This window comes from Corvus brachyrhynchos, unplaced genomic scaffold, assembly GCF_000691975.1.
Source record: "Corvus brachyrhynchos isolate BGI_N302 unplaced genomic scaffold, ASM69197v1 scaffold264, whole genome shotgun sequence".
Classification (NCBI taxonomy): domain Eukaryota; kingdom Metazoa; phylum Chordata; class Aves; order Passeriformes; family Corvidae; genus Corvus; species Corvus brachyrhynchos.
Window position 1 is genome coordinate 179040 of NW_008237648.1, and position 20968 is coordinate 200007.

Here is a 20968-nt window from a genome sequence, read left to right on the forward strand (position 1 = left end):
TTGGGGTGACTGTATGATACGGTATTCCCTTTCGCCTGCTCTATGCCCAGACATGAATGCTGTACCTTTCTGTGTCTTTAAGGGAGAGGGGCGATAGCCAGTGGAATTCTTTCAGCACTGTGTCCAAAACACAGATAAGCTCGCTGACTTCTCCTGCCCAGCTACTCCACTTCTGCAGCAGGGAAGAGAGTTACATTCCTTTTGTTTTTTTTAGTCAGTTTCTTGTTCATTAGGGCCCTGGGACTTTGGTGTCTTCTCTTCTGGAACTGTTCAGAACACCAGAACATCAGAACTTCACTGGGAGACCTTACACCTTGGCCAGGAGGGGCCCATGCCAAACCCGAGCTCTGGAGAGGAAAAAGCCACACCCACAAAGGACTCTGAAATCTATCCAGATTCTCTCCACAGTGAGAGGTTTTATTATTTAGCATTATTCTTTTCCCCTGCATGCGTGCATTGTGTTTGTTTAATAAATATTTTTTTTCCTTTCACTTTCCTCCAAGGAAAAATTCTTTCTGAACCTGGTGGGGAGGTATAGGATGAACCTGCCTACTATTAGAGGACATTCATTTCGGACGTTCCTCCGAATTTGTCTCAAACCAGGACAATACACTTTGAAGTCACCATTAGCAATTCAGATCCTGGATTTCTACACTCTCTTCATATTATATGTAGTATATCACATAGCCCTGTGTTGTTCCAGAACACGATTGACTTTGTCAGGCATGTAAGCTGTCCATACCCTATAGCAGAAAGCCTCTCACAGCCACACTAATGCATTAAGGAATGAGCCCATCTTCAAAGGAGTGAGTGGACTTCTTACAATGCCTCCCCAGCAGGTTTGCTCCAACTTCATGTACAAGACAAATTTTGTTTGTGGAAGTATGCATAAAGATGGAGTCTCTAGTTGTTATAAGATGGCTCTCCTAGACACTCTTAATATATGTATTATAAATATGTTTATTGGAGCAGAACTTGCATCAAAACAAATGTGATTTGACTGAAAGCTACTGCTATAGTAGATTTGCCTTGTCTGAGTAGAGTGGAGGCTGTCATGCCATCCAGAACCAGACAATACTTAAATTTCTTCCTTCTGTGTTAATTAACTTAATTAAAACATTCTGAATTCTGGAGCTTATATGTATATTTATAAATCCAAGACTCACATCCTGTTAATGCCTTGAAATAAATAGTTAATATCCATGGAAATGTCAAGCCTTACTCATTGTGCCTTTAGCAACACAATGAAGATATTTTGCATATTCAAACATAGTCATGTAAGTAGTTAATACTCACTAGAACGATTTTGCATCTATCTTGTACATTGTCATCAAAAACAGGTGTAGCAGGAACATATTCACAAGTCCAATGTGTCCCATCTTTTTTCTAGAACAAAGGATATACACAAGGTAAGAACAATGATCATTCAAGGGAAGACGCCATTAACCAAAGCCACTAAACTAAGAGAAAGTTCTCAGAATGTTCTGAGATATTCACTTTCTCTATATATATTGAACAGACAACTTTTTATTTGTCAGTCCAATAGACATTTCTGACAATTCTTCCACATTATACCCTGCATGGAACTCTTCTTCTAGATTGTTCCTTTAATTAAGGGTCTCAATGTGTTCATATAACTCTGGAAGACCTGACTCTACTTTCACTAGTAGTAACCTTCCTGAAATACCTCAATGATTGAAGAATTGACTCTGGCATTATTTGGCAGATCTCAAGGAGTTTACCAAAACCCCCTCATTTTTAAACTTTTACTGCTAATTGCAGAACATCATGTTCAGATGGCTTTAGGCATGGTGTCTTCTGTTCTCAACTGATTGCTCAGATCTGGCAACTTCAAACAGTAAATACCCTGAATTGCTTATCCATTTCTAGTACTTAGGCCATGTTCCAGTATGGCCAAATTTAGAGATATATCTATCCTCTAAGAGAAGGCACAACCACCCCTCCCCCCACCAGGCTTGGGAAAAATAAATTTTCCTCGAAGGAAAGTGAAAGAGATAAAAACTATTTATTTAACAAACACATGGGAAAAGGAAAATAATGCCAAATAATAAAATCTTTTGCTGTGAAGAAAAAAACCTGGGAAAGTGTCAGAGTCCTCCCTTTGGTCTCTTTGGAGCTGGGGCTTGGCCCAGGGCCAGGCCCTCTGTGCCCGGTGGAAAGTCCTCCTGGTGTGTTCTGATATTGAAGCAGTACACAGACAAAGGGAAAATATCCAAAATTCCAGAGAAGGAAAAAAGTTCAACTCTCAGTCTCTCTCTGGAGAAAAAGAAACTGAAACTGGCTGAAACCTGACTGGAAAAAAAAAAGTCGCTATCTGTGTGTGACCTTGAACAAGCTGCAAACTGCTTTGAAAAGGTTTAGCTCAGTTTTTCCTTCCTCCTCTCAGGCTCAGTTTAAAGGCATAGAAAGGCACAAGAATTAATTTCTGGGCATAGGGCAGCGATATGGGATACACATCATAAAGTCACCCCAAGACAGGCCATAACAGTCCTCAGCCATTTTTGAAAATCTGTGATGGGTCTTCTTGCAACATTTACTACCTAGAGAGAGAAAAAAGCCACCATGACTTATTAGTAAAACCTCTCCTTGAAAATCAATCGGCATTCAGCTCCTATACTCCTGCCAGTCCTGAGAGTGTTAAGAAAACATCCCAGTCTGACCACTGGCAGACACTTTAGCAGTCACATTCCCAATGCCGGAGACTTTCACTGCTGGGACTGAAACACCTTCACAGTAGGTGGCTGCAGTGAGCCAATGGGTGCCTTCCTTGACACACCCCAATCATGCAGTCAGGCCAGGTTTCCTTACTTGTTTGACCGCAGGTTTCCCGTAGCAGAGTCTCAGATGTCCGTAAAGCAATTTATTTACAGCACAGTAATAGAAGAAATAGCTCGAGCTGGGGAGAGCCCCCAAAAAAGGAACTCCCTCACAACCTACATGTGGGCAAGTCACGCTCTTCTCGAGTCTTCGGCTCCAGCTGTGTCTCTCAGTGTCCATTCACCTGGCTGGCCACTAGTCTTCGCACCCCTTGTTATGCAAAGAGACAGTTCACGGTCTCTTGTCTCTCTGGGCTCTCACCCAGAGCTCAATCTGCATCTTGAACTGAAGCTTACAAACCGAGCCACCTGCACCAGGTGTATTCCTCAACAGAAAGTTGGACTTGGGATGTTGAAAGTGGAGGTCCATGCCATGAATTCTTCTCTATCAGACCTGCCTCAAGAAGAGGTTTTCTGCACCCTCCCAGTAACCTCCCATTCCCACTGCTTCCCTGTCAAAGGCTAGTCTCTCCATTATGACAATACTTGTGTGTTTATATTCAAGACTACTTTTTAAAATTTCCTTTTAAAAAAAAATATTTCACATAAATTAAAGGATAGTTCTACTACAGTGAAGAGCTGGAGCCAGGATAGAAAGAAAATTTCCTAAAATGATTTTTCAAACAAATATTTTATAAAGCCTTGTAGTGTTCAATAACCAGAAATGTGGGCTTCTGTCACCCTCAGCCCTCTCAACCACCATCACATCCCAGCATGGGAGGATGTGAGCTATAGAATGAAATGCTTTTGTCACTCTGACATATCTCATCCTCTTTATGAAAATATGTTTATCCCATCTAGCTCTTGCTATCAGTCTGAGACTTGGTTTGTCAAGGTTTAGACCAGCTGAAACACTTGCAAAATAGTCCCCTAGTTTTGACTGTAGAGATTATGATGTGAAAAACTTCAGCAATAGAACTTCAGGCACAGCTGCAAGTTGGATGGTATGAGGTGTCTGTGAAGCTTCTAACACAACATTTATGTAGGATAGCTGCACGACATTTCAAATTGTGCTATTTCAAAGTAAATTACTTTCCTTTCACAGCACAATAATTGTTTTTTCTCTCCCTCCTCTTGGGCTCAGTTTAAAGGCACAGAAAGGCACAAAATTAATTTCTGGGCATAGAGCAGCGATATACACATCATAAAGTCACCCCAGGACAACTGCGAATATTTGCAGGTACTACAAGGGTACACACAGAAGACAGACTAATGGAAGGATTGTTACTTTATTTTACCAGTCGTGTATAATGGTTCTTTAGCACTTCTCTCTTTGAAGAAAGAGACTTGAGGGAAAGATGTACTGTATGTCTTTCTATCATTATTGAAATTAGATATTTGTATAAAGACCTACAGCATCATTTGTAATGCTCCACTCTCTGAAACTGCTGCTTTAATCAAGTGTAATACAGGAAAAAAGATGTACAAAGCTAGAAGGAAGATAACATGTTCAACCATACTTGGACTGGTATGTCTTGACTCTCACAAGAAGGCCAGAGTGGCAGGTTCTGGAGGCTGAAAGTCAAATACATAGCCATCAGAAATGCTGTATGGTGGTTCATGCTCCATATGCCTTTCCACCTAAACCACTGCAAAGCTTTTCTCATTTCACAGCCATCATCAAAAAGTAGAGGACAGATTAACTTGCATTCTTCTACTGATCTAAATATCTGCCCTGAAGCAACCACCAAAGATCTTTAAAGTTCATGGTAAACATAATTATCTTGGGTTTTGGCCAGATCTTCCACTAACTAGAAACTCAGCTCCCACAGAATGCCAAAAGACCACCAGAAAACCTCTTGTCAACTCACACGGTTGTATGATTTGGGTGAAGCTGCAAAATTTGTGTTACTAAGCCTCCTTCTGCCACTACCAGTATTTCTGGACCCCTCAAGCTTTTTATCCCCTGCACATGATACACATACATAAGAGATGTGACTCTGGCATGCTCAGCCATGACAGGCATGTTCATGACCCAGAGGGAAAGCATACTTCAGCCTGAACTCCTTAAAATGACAACTCCTTCCCTCTATTTTGTCATGGGCTTTCCTTCCCTCAGAGAGTCTGTATACCACATCTCATCAGTAGATGATGGATGAGAAGGGAAACCAAAATGTCCTACTGCATATGCATGAGAACAAGACCTAATTAACAGAGGATGAGAGGTGGAAATTGGTTGTGCAAGACCTGCATGAAACACGTGAGCCTTGATCTGTCTGTTCTTCTCTGTGAGCTGTCTTCACATTCAAATATCTTCTGGTGCTGTGGTTGAAAGAAATTTTCTTGGGGTTGAAAGAAAATTTCACCTTTGTTGGAAGTCCCCATATTAAATATGCTGTTGCTGGGAAACTCTGTGCAGCCTTTCCTCAAGGCTGAATCCTGTAGTCTTAATCTTTAATTAGCTTTCCCTTGACCCCTCCATAAGGCTTGCCACTGGAAGACTTCTCCACAGGGTGAGGAAGACATTTGCTTGTGTGAGTAAGACTTTTCAATAAATCTCTTTAGAAGTGCTCAGGCTAAGAGAGCTGCCAGGACCTACAGAGCACTCTGTCTTGGCTTCACAGTAACAGGGTTTTCTGCAGAATACTCCAGAGTGGCTTCCAATTGATATCATTTCAACTTTGCCTCTTTTGTCTTTCTGACATTGCCTGGGTTCAGGCCATTACCAGTCATGAAAAAAAAGAAGGAAAAAAAGTGCTGGTTTAATAAGTCTTTTCAGAAAGAGACCCCTTGCTCTCTGCAACTCAGCTAGGCACCCACATGCAGTGAGCTTGTCCCTCAGCTAAAGGGGCATAATGTATTGGGCACAGACATGAAGCATTCCCTGTCAAGACGTCAAGGAAGTTTTGTGGCACTGTTACTTCAGATCAGTTTCAGCCGGAAACAGTCATGTTTTTGCAAAACCTTATCACAATACCAGCCTCAAATCATCTTCCTACAGAGCACCACCACAAAGCTGAAGTCCCAGATATCTCCATGGTCAGCAATGGGAAATAGGCACTGCCAGAGAAAGTCATAGTTCGAGACCCTGCTGCTAGTGCCCAGAACTACCCTCTAGAAAGATTCTCTCTCTCTTCATTGATTATAGGTGGTACCTTGGAAGGTGAAACTATATTTTGGTAGTTGCAGAAAGTCAGGGGGATGCTTCACTGCAGCTTCACTTTGATAACTACTTTTCCTAAGAATGTTTTGCGTTTCTCCTGGGTGACCACAATATTAGCCAAACAGTGTGCAGTAGGGTTTTCATCTATTAGAGAGGAGGCTTTCTTCCGCTGTACTGCTTTTAGTCATAGGAGGATTTCCTCCTGCTTCCTTCAGTCAGGAAGTCATATAATGTCCTGAGCTTTCCAGCACTGGGCCACAAAATGAGCAGCACCTTCATAGCTGGAGTCAACGGGAAAACCTCATCAGGCATGTAGAAATCACTCAACTGTGTGAGGAAATGATGTTTCTCATCTTCAGTCCCTCAGGGTTAGCTGCCCCCAGGATGCCATGGCCTGCAAACCATTAGTTTTTGGTGAGTCAGCCACCAATTCCTTAAAATCCCCAAGGGTCTTCAGGCAAAAATTCTCTGCTTTCTGGGATTATTTTGGTGGTAATGTGGTATGAACAGCCTTCCTTTCTTTGAAGTGGCCTCAAAAAATTTCTGTTGTCATCACTCAACATCAGAGAATTTTTCCTCCATGTCAGAGAAGACCAGGTACTGCCTTAGTTTTCTAGGTCCAACTTGCATACTCAAAGGTTTCCCGCAACAACAGCCCTGCCATGTGGACCAAATCTAGGAATTTGTGTGTTATGATGCTGCTCTCAGTGGAGAAATATTTAACTGGAAGGATGTGTCTCCAAATCATACAGTACTATATGAAGGTGTTTGCTGGGAGTACTTTTTCTGACTCTGGCCACAGATTCTTTGGACTTAACCTGCTACACTTTCCACAATTCGCTTCATTTTCTCTCCAAAGCAAAAGAAACTCACTCTTGTACAGACGCTCTTGACATGATTCCATCTTTCAAATGACTGATTATATCATCAGTTTCTATTTCCTTCCTCATAAGTACTGCTACAACACTTACTCTTTTAATTCTTCCTTCCCCTTTGCAACATGCTGCCCAAAACAACTGCAGTCAAAAAAATCTCCTAAAGGAATTGTTCTTCCAGGCTTGTATTCTGCTTTTCAAGAAGCACCTTCACAGTTTAAAAGTAAAGTAAAGAAGTCTCAGGCATGTGGATAGTAGGGGTTTGTCATGAATGTACCCTGGAGGCCTGTGATCTGCTTCGGTGGTAATAGCACAGCTACATGTGGTGACTAAGCTCCTGACACCCAGGGAAAACAACAATAATAATTGTTTTGTCCATCTGAATATAATTTTCCTGTGTTGACATATATACTTTGAGTCCTTTCACTGTGAGTATCTTCTTGCACTAGAGCTGTTTCAAGTGCTGCTTAACACTTCCTTGTGGTAGGACTTCCCTTGTTTTCATAAAGTGTTTTGTTTCTTTCCCAACAGTATCCTTCATGTTTCAGATTGCTGCCTCATCCCAGTTGTTTATGGACACCCTGGGACTTCTGCTATCCTTGGTACCCAATACTAATTGGTAGGTAGTCACCCAGCCCATGGCTTTCTATTTCTTAGGGGAGATTGTTTTACAGCATTCACTTCATTTGTGGTTCCTGAAGTCCTTAATTTGCTACGCAGTGATTTACATTCTGCTGTGTTCCAGCTTTAGTTTATTCTTCCTGAATTTTGACTGAGCAGTGGTATTCCCTCTTGTCTCAGTCACATATGTCTACACTGTCTTGTATGTTTTCACCTCCTGTCAACAGTCATGCATCATGCACCCTTTTCCCAGGAAATCATGTGTGCTGATAACAGGCCAGCAGGTGTTTCCTACCAAATGTTGTGGCTGCTCATCTCTTCTTTCAGTTCCACCTACCTTGCCCAGGATGGGCAGTTTATATTCAGAATATGCTGCAAGGTCCTGATAAATTATAGCCTATAGCACAGGGAGCCAATTTTTTTGCAGTGATCAGTAAGTATCCAGACTGTCATTTTTTTACTCTTTGTACCCACTTTGGAGGTTTGACCACTTTAAATCATACCCTTTTCTTAGACACTGAGGTTCCTTTGCATCTCAGTCATGGATGTAGCTGCTGAAATATCTGAGTTTTTGGTACGAGAACCTTGGGAGGGGACTTATTTTTGCAGTTTCCAGTTTTGCCCATGTTTCTGGACACAAAAGTTAGAAAAATACCATTTTACTTGCCTCTGCTATGGAATGGATTCCACATGTAATAAGTTTTTTAAGAAGTGAGACCATTTTTCTGTGTTAGGGCTGATTTGACAGCATGCCAAAGACATAGAGAGATTCTGACCTTTCCCTTTGAATCTACAGTCAATCTGTAGTTTTCTAACAACTGGGGTTGAAGGAATCTGTATTTCATTAGTCCTACTAAGGCCAGGCAGTGTTAAAATCCAAATGGAAGCTCTCTTTTGCCCTTCTTGTGTCTCATGAATACAGAATACTTTTTCCCCAGCTGTTTATTCAAAACTGAGTATCACAGGTTCTCCTTTGGCCCTATGCAGCTAATTAGGCCTAGGAAGCTAGCTACGTTGTTATCCTTCTCTTTGGCACGTACTGTAGCCAAGAAGAGTGCTTCTCTCTGCTGCTGCTGGAGTCTCTTTGGGGGTGCTCTCCAACTGCAGGCACCAACTGCACTGTACACCCTGTACTTTTCTGTTTGCTTATGCATCATGCTTCTGCAAAATTATTTATTTTGTGGTTGGATTCAAACAGCCTTATCAAAATACAACTCTTCAGTAAAGGTGTAATGAAATATTTGGACCTTATGAAAACAGAATGTTTCACTATTTTGCACAGGGAATTTTAGGAAGAGGGTGAACAACTTCTCAGCTCTTGAGTCAGCATTTGGAGGGAGAGGGAAGTAAGGGTGAAAATGGCCTAAATGGCCAAAGCATTATTTTCTTTTAGCACAGTTTTGATGGTCAGAACTGGAAACAGTGTCAGAACACAAAGCTGCAAATAAAGAAAAATGATGCTTCAATCTAGATTGGAAAGCAAATTCACAGCTGCCTGTAAATTAAAACTAAGACCAGCTCAGTAGAGCCCACATCTGCCTGCACTTCAGGCTGATGGGGTACCAAGCAATTCTTACCTGCCAGGAGGATAGCTGTGTGCACGTGGTGCTGAGTCCCCATAATATGCTGTCTCAACAGGCAGTGTGTTCTACATGATGGTGAGCACCTACTTAAAAATACTATAGTTCCAGACCAGGGCTGCCTCATATACATATATGCATCCATGTCCAAAATGACTCTCACTTGGGCTGGATTTTTAAAGATTGCCAAAGGGTGCAGATAGAGAACTCGATGGGAATGGGGCATGGAAAACAATTTGCCTCTATTGGTCCTGAATGTGTTTGAAAATCTGGTTATGTTTCAAATATAATAATGATCTTGGTGAAAGTAAGCTTGAGTATTTGAGCCTACAAATTGTTTGATTTTTGCCTGCGACAACATTCCTATGGGACAAATTTTATTTATGTGAATATTTTCTCCTAATTGTTTATGATGCAATTGAGCGTGATAGAATTTTAAAAAAATATTCTTATTAAAGAATGACTGTAAAACTTACCTCTTCATCTGTAGTGGTAAAAAGATCCTTTTAAGTAGCATTCTTTACCCATATTAGTTCTTTCTTCATCAAGTATTTCTTCACAAATTCCTTCTTACCAGTATTGGATTTCATAACTGAAAATAAGAATATTTTAGAAATAATATTAATGGAAAATAATATTTTCTCACTTTATAATTGTTTTCAAATATTGATGGTATATATTGGAATTTTTGTAGTAAACAGAGAATTGAAACTTACTGATTGGTAGGGGAAAAGAATAATTTTTCTTGCAATCCCACGCAGACTTCGTAATAACAAATTATCATACATCCATGTAGGTATACAAAGAAAAAATAGGGGTTTCCTCATTTCATAGGGATGATTACGTATATATATATATATATGATACATATTATCTTATATACATCTAATAGGACAGGGGCACCTTGAGACGTAACCAACATCTTCAAATCTAAAAAAAATATTGGATTCAAGTTTATAAGATATTCCTCTTTACTTGGGCCCAGTTTGCACTTAGATTTTAAAACCTAATGATGGTATACCAGAGGGAACAGAATTTGTATCTGTAAAGTGTACATTAGCTTAAGCTCATTCCTGGAACAATATAGAATTATACTTTATTGGAAGTATAAGTGCAGTGGTACCATAGTTTTAACAGCGGTAGTTAAAATTTTAAGCTTAGTATAAAATGAAAAAAAAAATAAATGAAAAGAAGCAGCAAAGTGACTTGCTATGGTACTGCAGAGGAGCTAGAGAGAACTTGCACTTCACTGTGCTGTAAGTGCATGCTGATGGCAAGTGACCAACAGTATAGATTTCAATCTTCACAACGCTCACACAAGTGTCAAAGTGGCACCAAATAGCTGAAATCTGATCAAGGCTTTTGGACAAGGACCCAGTTAACTTACATAGGACTGTTTTAAGGCCAGTCATTTACAGTCTCAGTAATCTTGAAGGGGAGACAATCAGTCTCACTGGGGGAGGACTGAAGATTTCCTCCAGCTGTAGGGGAGAGAGTAAAGTAAAGTGCCCCAAAGAGGTACCAGGACTTCTTCCACAGACCCCCATGAAAACTAGCTCTGCTCTGACACCCTGAGAAAAGCATTGGTAATCAGCCTACAGATATTTTGGCATCTGGGTATCTTACCTGACAGACATATACATCGTCTTCAATGCCTTCTCAAACCTCATTAAAACCTGGGACAATAGCTGTCCGGTCATACTAAGTTCAGGTATGAAGAGCAGAAGGACTGTTTAGATGTATACAAAGAGGCATACCTATAAGTGTGTCCAAGGAGGAAAAGACAACAGCACAGCAACCTAGAAAGGTAATTACTTATCCTGGGCATTTCTGAGCACCATTGAGTTTGATGTCTCAGCATTAGGAATTGATTAGACAATGTAACTTGTAAGATGGGAAATAGCCCTGTCCCATCAATCATGCAGAAAGAAGGCTTATTACAGGTTCCCTTCAGCACCAAAATCAGGAGATCTGCAGCAGATGCCCTGCCTTAAAGATCTGACTGTTCAGAACCATCAATGAGTTTCATGGTTGCAATGACTCACTGCAGGAAATAAATGAATGGGAAAACCAGGAAGAAAAAGTGATTAAAAATGAAAAGAAAAAAAATGTATTAAACCCTCCCAGCAATCTTAGTATCTTAGACCACATATTTGCGCTCCATTCTTCTAACAAAAGACAATTATGAGCTTGCGCGTGTGCACACATGCACTCTTGCTTATTCTATGCTTTTTCACCTCATCTGGCAGCCGCTTTCCGGTCCAGCAGACACTAACATCTAATGAGACAAACTTCCCATTTTCAGACTAATCAGTCGGCTGCACTAATTGCAAATGCAAATATGCAAATTTATATTAATTAATTACTCTGCTAATTAGTTCTGCAGTCTTTTTGGGGTAATAAATCATTGTGCAGTGAAAGGGAAACACGTCCTGTCCCATTTCACTCCACATAAAAATTTAATGTACTAATTGAAGAAAATATATTAAAAAATCCCTGATTCTGACTGATAGGTTCCCTACAGAAAGGTATGATTGTAAGAAGTCTTGCACATCCCCAGCAAATGCCATCACTAAGGTGCCTGTTAGCGATTTAATTATCACATTATGAGCTCCAGGAAAAGCCAGTTTGCTGTGCTGCAGGCTGTGACTCTGAGCTCCATAGTTGACACATTTTGCAGCAAATGCTGTTCATACATCCATGAAAGATAATCTGGAGGAAAACACTCACTTTGCTCTACCTGAATGTTCTGTTAAGACTTGCATTTAAATCCCAGGAATCTGGGTCTGCTATATATACACTTTAATTCTGCAGCTTCATTAGATCACATTTGAAGGGGTTTTTCAGGGAAAATGAAGAGTAGCAGAAAGAGAAACTGCTTGCAGAGCCCTTCCCTCGTCTTGAATTTTGCTTTGTCTCTGATCCATTTCAACAGGGAACCTTCAATTCCCCATCTGGCACCACCTCTCCCTTGCAATCCTTACCTTGCCATTATACTGTGGGACTAGGGAGGGTCATTCCACTGCCCCTCCACTGGTGTTTTGCCCAGCCTCAGGTGATCTGTAGTCTTCTTTCCCCACACCAATATCTGGAAGGTGCAGCAAGTTCCCCATACTGATTTAATGCCCCAACAATGGCACTCAGGAAATCATGCTCATAGAACCTTAGGTACTAAAGCCTGCCAAGGTGTGAAGGTCAATATGCAAGGTGGGGCTTATTCTACGTTTTCCTTTTTTTAGGACAGGGAAAAAGCCCATCTTTGTAGCATAACAAACCCAACAGCACCTGGCTGTGAAAAAAGAATCCCCTCATCAAATGAAGCTATGCCAACCAGTTCATTACAGGCATTTTGGGAGCCAAAGACCCTCCTAAGAGGTTTGGAAAGGCACTGAGCAAAGTGAAGCCTCTTCTGTCACACAAGTTCAAACTAACTAGAAATCTTCCACACCTCCCAGGTTTTTCCATCCTCCACTTGCTTACTTTTTTTTCAAGTTGTGTACCATTAATGTGAAACATCTACAGAGAATTTTCTTGAGAGTTTGAATGTATTTCAAGTTAACTTGCCTTATAGACGTAGGTTGGAAACCAGTCAAAGATGTTATAAAAACCAACAGAGGACTTCTGTTATCAGAAACTCAGACAACTCATGTATCATAGTCTTCCATTATTAAGAAAAATTAATTTAAACATTAGCAAATGTTTTGCTTTATGCTTTAAATTACTTGTTTTAAATTGAAACAATAAATGTGATTTACAGGTAATTAAATTCCAAGGGCCTTTATCATTCTAGATTCAACCAGAAGTTGAGCTGTATACTTTTCTCATAGTTTGAAACCCTAAGATAGCTTTTTTCTTATTTATTTTGCTTTCCTATCCAAACACCGGAATAAAATACTGTTAAACTGATAACCTGAAGTCCTGTGATTTAGGCTCTAGGAAATAAAGGAAAATTTAAAAAACCCTGAAATAGCTTAAATTGAAAGAGCAGTTTATGGAACAGCCAAAGATAAAATTTATTTTTCAAACAGTTGTAATTTTTGTTTGAAATACTAATATACGATAATGGCTATGCCATTCAACAGCATGCGAATGAAAATATTTATTTAAAAGCAGACCACCTTTAATCTTTCTAGGTTTGCAGGGATCACATGGGATCCAAATTATTTGTTGTAGAGTGCAGGCCTCCCCACCTGCTGAGAGTTTTGCAGCTGCTTTTTTTTAAGGTCTACAAGATTTCAGAGATTAATATGTAAAGATTTTATCAAAACTCAACAGGTGCCTCTTAAATAATGAATAGATATGAGATGGTAATGTGCTGATTGTCTGTAGTGTGCTTTAAAGAGTTACATTTAAATTGTAATTGTACTAGGACATAAGATGTAACTTAAGACATTTGATAAAACCCATCCTTTGATGGGTTTGCTTCTATTAGAAAGCTTCCACAGAGCATGCATATTTTGCAAATTGTAGTAGATATGAACAAAAGTATCTTCTTTTTCTTTTTCTTTTTCTTTTTCTTTTTCTTTTTCTTTTTCTTTTTCTTTTTCTTTTTCTTTTTCTTTTTCTTTTTCTTTTTCTTTTTCTTTTTCTTTTTCTTTTTCTTTTTCTTTTTCTTTTTCTTTTTCTTTTTCTTTTTCTTTTTCTTTTTCTTTTTCTTTTTCTTTTTCTTTTTCTTTTTCTTTTTCTTTTTCTTTTTCTTTTTCTTTTTCTTTTTCTTTTTCTTTTTCTTTTTCTTTTTCTTTTTCTTTTTCTTTTTCTTTTTCTTTTTCTTTTTCTTTTTCTTTTTCTTTTTCTTTTTCTTTTTCTTTTTCTTTTTCTTTTTCTTTTTCTTTTTCTTTTTCTTTTTCTTTTTCTTTTTCTTTTTCTTTTTCTTTTTCTTTTTCTTTTTCTTTTTCTTTTTCTTTTTCTTTTTCTTTTTCTTTTTCTTTTTCTTTTTCTTTTTCTTTTTCTTTTTCTTTTTCTTTTTCTTTTTCTTTTTCTTTTTCTTTTTCTTTTTCTTTTTCTTTTTCTTTTTCTTTTTCTTTTTCTTTTTCTTTTTCTTTTTCTTTTTCTTTTTCTTTTTCTTTTTCTTTTTCTTTTTCTTTTTCTTTTTCTTTTTCTTTTTCTTTTTCTTTTTCTTTTTCTTTTTCTTTTTCTTTTTCTTTTTCTTTTTCTTTTTCTTTTTCTTTTTCTTTTTCTTTTTCTTTTTCTTTTTCTTTTTCTTTTTCTTTTTCTTTTTCTTTTTCTTTTTCTTTTTCTTTTTCTTTTTCTTTTTCTTTTTCTTTTTCTTTTTCTTTTTCTTTTTCTTTTTCTTTTTCTTTTTCTTTTTCTTTTTCTTTTTCTTTTTCTTTTTCTTTTTCTTTTTCTTTTTCTTTTTCTTTTTCTTTTTCTTTTTCTTTTTCTTTTTCTTTTTGTGTTCGGATTACTTACATATAGTCAAAAAAAACACAATGTTAATAAAAATTCCTTCATGATAATCTATGTTTATGCCCTTTCACTTTCTTCTGGCTGATATTCATTCTCTTGTCAGGACTGTAAAATCAAGACTTTTCTTAACATATAGAACAGTAAGACCCATTTGGTATCCAAGATGAAACCCAGATGAGTGTTAAGATTGACAGTGTTTTCACCCTTGTAATTAGCTATTCACACAAATGGGGGTTTAGTTTGCACTTATGCTTGGAACATGGCACCTCTTCATACAGAGAGCATCATTCACGTGTTAACATTTTCACTTTTGTTTTTTGTTGGCAAGTAAACCAGCATACTTACTATTGAGTTCTGTTAGATGTATATTTTGCTTATACTTTTCACTGTTTATTAGTATTCAAAAATAATTTAATGTGAGCAAAGCATGAACAAGAACTGTGTGATGCTCCTCTCCTTTGCCCTGCTCTGGAGGGAGGACCTCACCTGCCTAAAGCCACTCTGCTGCTTCCAAGTGAATAATTTCCATAGACACAGTGCTGGGGCACTGCTTTCCAATATCTTTTTCTTTAAGGGTAAAAGACCCCCCTCCTTCCCTTGCTGAGGGAAGGATGGGTGGCCTCAGTACAACAGAATATGTACCACGCTGCTGAGCTTATTTGCCGTCTTTTTCTTGGTTGTGTACTGACTCAGTAATGTCTGGAGGAAGGGCACAGAACTAGGAAGCCTTATGGCATTACAGCAACGGTTGCCAGAAATTCATCAAGGATTTTGATGGGTTCTGAACAAGTCTGTTCATTCTAAATTGAGGAATAAAAGACTCAGTGATAGAAGAAAAGGCAAAGGGATGGCTAAAACATCTCTGTTTTGCTAGAACTGAGATGTGACTGATTTGCTCATACACACTAAGGGTTTAAACAGAAAAAAACCCCCAAAATTAACCATCCTAAATGGACTCAGTATGGCTCAATATGTACTCAGGCTAGACAACACACCACCACAAGAAGTGGATTTCCAAAATGTATGTTTGGAAAAAGGAATTGATATGCATATCAGAGTTACCATATTTAATTATAGTAATGCTTTTGGGTCATGCTTCAGGGCTCTCAAAATTCATCAACTGTTAGAGAACAGGCTGAGATTTCATAAGAGTAATCTCTTTTTAGCCTTCATGTACAGACTTTAGGGGTCTCTCTTCATCAAAGGCTAATTCTAGAAAATATATATGAGATAAGAATGATCTTAGGTTTAAACAAATACCAAAAATTACTATGTTTTCAGTTGTGGACTATAGGTCTACATGGTCCTTCATCTTATGGGAATGAATGGCTCTTGGAAGTTCATTTAGTCTCTTTTCTAATTCCTTATAAGGCTAGAATGCAAATGGAATGAAAAAGAGGTTAAGGAAAATTTTATCACTCAAGTGATCAAGCAATAGAGGTAGCATAATACCTCTATTGTCTTTTGTACCCTACAAATTAATTAATATTGTTTCTCTTTAGAAACAATTGGATCCACAATGGTCAAGAGGACAACTATCAGGCTAAATTAACATAAAGATCACATATAAAATCATTGGGGGAAAAAGGGAGAATAGACTAATGGTGGAGAAAAGAGAAGCCCTAAAGGCAAACAGTAGAATTAATAAGTATGGTAAATGCAAACCACCTAAGCAAAAAATAAAAATAATGATTGGGGAAATAACAGTGAAATAGGAAAATCATTTTTCTCTACTGAAGCTCCATGTCCTCAGCTCTTTGCCTCCAGGAACTCCAAGCACAAGGATGGCTTTTCACCCAAGTAATAGGCTATCCAAATTGAGACTACTGTTCATCTCTCTTACAGGAGTAGAGTGCTGCTTTCCTCTCTCTCCCACATTGATGCAATGCCATCACCACAGCTCAGAGAGGGCATCTGTATGAGGAACCACACTTGGGACCAGGCCAGGGTGATGCCTTAGGTTTTAACTTTCATATTTTTCAAATCCTGTACTGCCTAGTGTGCAACTCTGAAGTTTCTTGTAGCTTGCTAATTTCTGCTCTCTCGTGCTAGGTAGACATAACAAAGCCTGTCCGGGCCTGCTCTTCAAGAACACTCAGACCATCCTAGGCCCAAAAATATAAACCAAAAGCCTCTAAACAGGGGGCAAGCTTGGGGAAATTACATCATTAACTGAAGCTTTAATTCGAGAATTAACCCTGATATGCAAATGAACCAAACCTATAAAGGTGTGAAGAACGCATGACTTGCCGTCCATCTTGAGGTCCATCTTGGCAGTAGCTTCTGGCTCCCCAGGGTGTACCTTTGAAGGCTCTTCAAATAAATACCTACCTTTATTCCCTTATTCCTGTCTAGTTTCTGTTTTTTTAGGTGGCCACTTCAGGCATCAGTGGAATATTAAGATATATAGCTATGGGGCAGTCCAGGACTGGGAGACTGTGGGGCAGCAGCAAGAAGCCTCTCTAGCACAAATGAAGTTGTGAAGAAATTCAGTGCTTCAGGGACAGGTGTGCAGGTCACTAGTGCAGGTCAGAAAAGTGAAACTAAACCACCACATCCCTATTGGAGAGAAAAAGGTCTGGGTTCCTCTTTTTTATTGCATTTCAAAGTTCTTTCTCACCTTGTTGGGGGATACCTCACTGTACCACACTGAGGCAGAAACAATAAACCTGTGATGTAACAGGTTAAAATGAAGTTGTGGCTGCAAAGTATCTTGAAACAGTTAGGAAAAATGAAATTAGAGAATACTTCCAGTGGGTTATCACAAAAAATTCCATGTTTTCAATCCCAGCCATGATGAAGTGGTGAGATACTTGGTTGGTATACTCCCTCACAGTATTTTCAACAGAAAAACTGCATTTAAATTTCAGAAGCTGACCATTTCCTGCTTTGATGTACAGAGTAGGGAGGAACAGATCATTGCCAGACATTTAAAAAAGAGAAATGCCTATTTAGTGAAAAGCTGAAAGAAAATACTGTCTTTCAGTTAATTTTTTTTCATCAGTTAATTTCTTTTAAAATATCTTAATTATTTCTCTTTTTCGGCACTTTACTTACCCAGAATCAAATTTATCTTTGTGCAGTAACACAATAGGAACTATGAAGGTTAGTTTGTAGCTGATCCTTAAATCACTTTTCCTATATAAAGCATGTAGATTCACACTTTTTCTTCTGTAAGAGCAAAGACACATTTGTCATATTTGACACTAGCTTTGCATAAATAAAGGTTAAATAAAGCATTAGCACACAAGATTTGATCAAGGCAAAGGTTTTTTGACCATACATCTACAATTTAAACATCTGACTTACATGAAAACGAATTATTCAGTTTCTCTGGAATAGAGGAGGAAGCGCAGTTAGGTGTAGATTGATTTTATCAGACTGTGAACTGGCTGTGGTGTAAATTGAGAAATACTTGAGCTATATTGGGCTGGAGAGGAACAGAAAAATATTTATGCTGTGCTGCATTACCTTCATGTGTTCCACAGACAGCAGTATTACTGACCTTTTATTTTTCTTCCCTGCCCTCTATCTATCCTCTTCTAGCTCACACCACCATTGCCCCAGATAAATAGTCAGCAGTACCATCACTCTTGCCTCAATCTATCACTGGTAAGATATTTGAGAAGGTAATCAGCCCAGCTGGAGAAAACAGAAGTGGAAAATATATTTGTGCTTAGAAAATGGAAACATAACATTTATACTTGGGACTTGAACATGCCGGGCTCTCAAGTGCTTCTCTAACTGCCTGAGCGTCTTTTTTCTAATCACTTGTAAATATAATCATTTGCAGATATAAATTTCGTTATGTGCATGTAGTAGCAGTGTGCATGGAATTCGCAGTAATATTCACAGCATTCACCTCTGGGAAGTGGTCCCTTATGGTTTCAGTCAGCAACATATGTTTTAAGTACATAGTCAGAATAGAGATTTTGTTATTTTCCTTTAAGGTTGAAAAAGAAAATTGTTTCCTTCCATGATCATCTCAGAATTTAGAATTAGGTCAATGGGACGGGCACATGTGCAGACACTGAAAGTTGCTGAGCTCTCAGTGTATTTCTCATCGTACATCTGACTCACCATGGGAACTTGAGTGATAGCCCCTCTGTCTATAAAACACTCCCTGAGCCAGCAGGCACTGAAGATACATTTCAGTTCATACAATGCTGTAATATCTTTGTTTGCCATGTGCTGTAAGAAGCGCAAGGTAACTTTCATAAGTACGGAAAGTAAAATAAAGTAGATTTCTCTTGCACAACTCAAATGCAAATCCATGGTGCTTTGAGTATTTTTTCCAGCTGCAGATGGAATTTCACCATTTTAACAGTTTTTATTCCGTAATGCTACTTTTGTGCATAAACAGTCATTAACTTTTCATCAGTGTCTTCATGGATTAAATAGTCCCTAAGTACACAATGACAGCACGGATCATTATGGACCCTTATCATTTAAAATGGAAGAGAACAGAGGTTGTGTGTGTGTGAATACATCTCCTAACTCCCTCTCTTTCACAAACTATAAGGTTTAATAGCAGTTAACACTAGACCACAGCACTTCTAAATAATGATAGCCCTGCCAATTCTAACTGGTATTCCAATTAGTCTGACAATTTTACTAATTAAGAACATTAAACTTTTAAAGAAAGTCTATCTTTTTTGTGTTGTGTTTGGCAAAATGGAATTGAGGGTATAAGGAAGCCTGAATCTCTACTTCCAAGAATTGCTGATGATTAAAGGAAAAAAAATATTTGGGGAGCATGTAGAAACATTTAGATATGGTAGTTAAATAAGAAGCATAGGCTATCTGAATTGTAGAATTCAGAATATTGTAAATGATAGAGAAATTGTTTAAAAAAGTGAGAACTGCAAATCCACAATACATGGCTGAAAGAGGTTTGCCTTTTGGAAATAATGATTTAAGCCAGGTGCTATAGGGATTTCAGTAAATTAGGCAAACTGAGACATTCCTTTGTTTGAAGAAAGATCACTTTTCTAAATTTTCTTTCCTTCAGATATGAAACAAAAGCAAAGAAAAAAAGTATGTTCCCCAATGTAAATTTTTTCAGTGAATATTTATTTCAAATCAATATTTTTTTAAAAAATTGCTCTGCTTATTATTTTACATATTATATGCAATTTTCAAAAGAAGCATCCTTTCAAATCTCTTTGAAGTGACTTAAAGATCTTACTTTTCCTAAGTACCTTATTCTCAGAATGAAATTTCATTACAGTGCACTTAAAACACAAAGTTTTTTGCCAAAAAATAAACACATTCTTCTGAAAGAAAATAAATTTTTTTTGCCACTTTATGTTACAAGGTCAAACTGCAAATATTTCTTCATAATCAAGATTTTTGTTTCTGTGGGAGTAAGAGCATTTGCACAGAGTCTCTGCAAAAAAATCTTATTGTTAACTTGTGCCACAAGAACCAAATGAATTACAGACTGCATGCAAAGCAATATTTACTCCAAAGCCCACCAACCTGAGCATCACAGATTTCATTCTTCCAGCACCCAGTCTTCAAGACATAGTGCAGAAACCATGAATCTCTCAGGATTTGGTCTCATGCCATAATGCCAAGTATATTTCCTATGTTGCCTCACCAAATCATTCCTGCATTGCCTGTATTCACACTGTTTAAGGATTTTGAGATACTGGGAGAGATGGCTATTCTAGTCACCATCTGTTGACATCAGCTGTCTTCAAAATTCATAGCAAAGTACCCTTTTGAGAGAAATTTTACCTAGATGGCTTTACATAGCAAGATGTCTTATAGGTCCAAATGCAGAATCCAGACACCAGCATGCCTCTCTAGGCAGAAAGCACGCTTCAACCCAAGTCACACATAAAATTCCTGAACACAAGAACGAAACCCTGAATATACCATAGCACAGTCTTCAGAATGCATGCCTTTGAACAATTTTTAAGTGCAATTTTTTTTCTCTTGTGGACACACTGCAGTAATAAGACTTGAACTCCTATACATATTTCTCAAAAAATAGCAACTGAATTAAAGATGATCAGAAAGAAACTAAAATAAAGCCAGATACATGAGATACATTTTGTCTTACACTGTGAAAAATACCATGGGAAGAAAAAAGGATTTCTAACTTGCAAAAATATATGCAAATTCAGTACTCTTTCTGCCGACTGTTTCAGCATTTTGCAAATTATGCCCTGCATGAACTTTTGCTAGCACTTCAAGAGCTTAAAGAGACAGGGTCACAATAAGGACACAAGAGCCAGGTAGAAAGCTAACATGGCAACTAGCACAACAGAGGGGAAACACAAGCAGGATTCAGGCTCAGCAAGCCACACTGCCTTCTTAGGAAAGGGATTTTGCCCTGAAAAGAAGGCTTTTTGCCAAACTTCTAGGTGCTTTCTGGCCATGGTTGTTTTAAACTATTTGGAGATTCAAACTAGTCCTCAGCCAGCCAAAGGACTGAAATGAAAACTTCAGGCTGCCAAAAGACATGCAATTTCCTTTGCACATTCTGTTAGATGAGACCAATTGACAGAGTGGTTACCTTCAAAACCAACACTGTGC

The 20968-nt window shown here is 38.2% G+C and overlaps 1 long non-coding RNA gene across 1 annotated transcript; it reads right to left on the minus strand.

Annotated features, from left to right (window-relative positions):
• Nucleotides 1–1308: 1308 nt before the first annotated feature.
• LOC108446184 lies at nucleotides 1309–20159 on the minus strand. The gene is made up of 3 exons (XR_001861307.1): nucleotides 19904–20159; nucleotides 9493–9608; nucleotides 1309–1386 (listed from the first exon to the last, which is right to left on the minus strand). It is a non-coding gene; the product is annotated as an uncharacterized LOC108446184 (long non-coding RNA).
• Nucleotides 20160–20968: the final 809 nt, after the last annotated feature.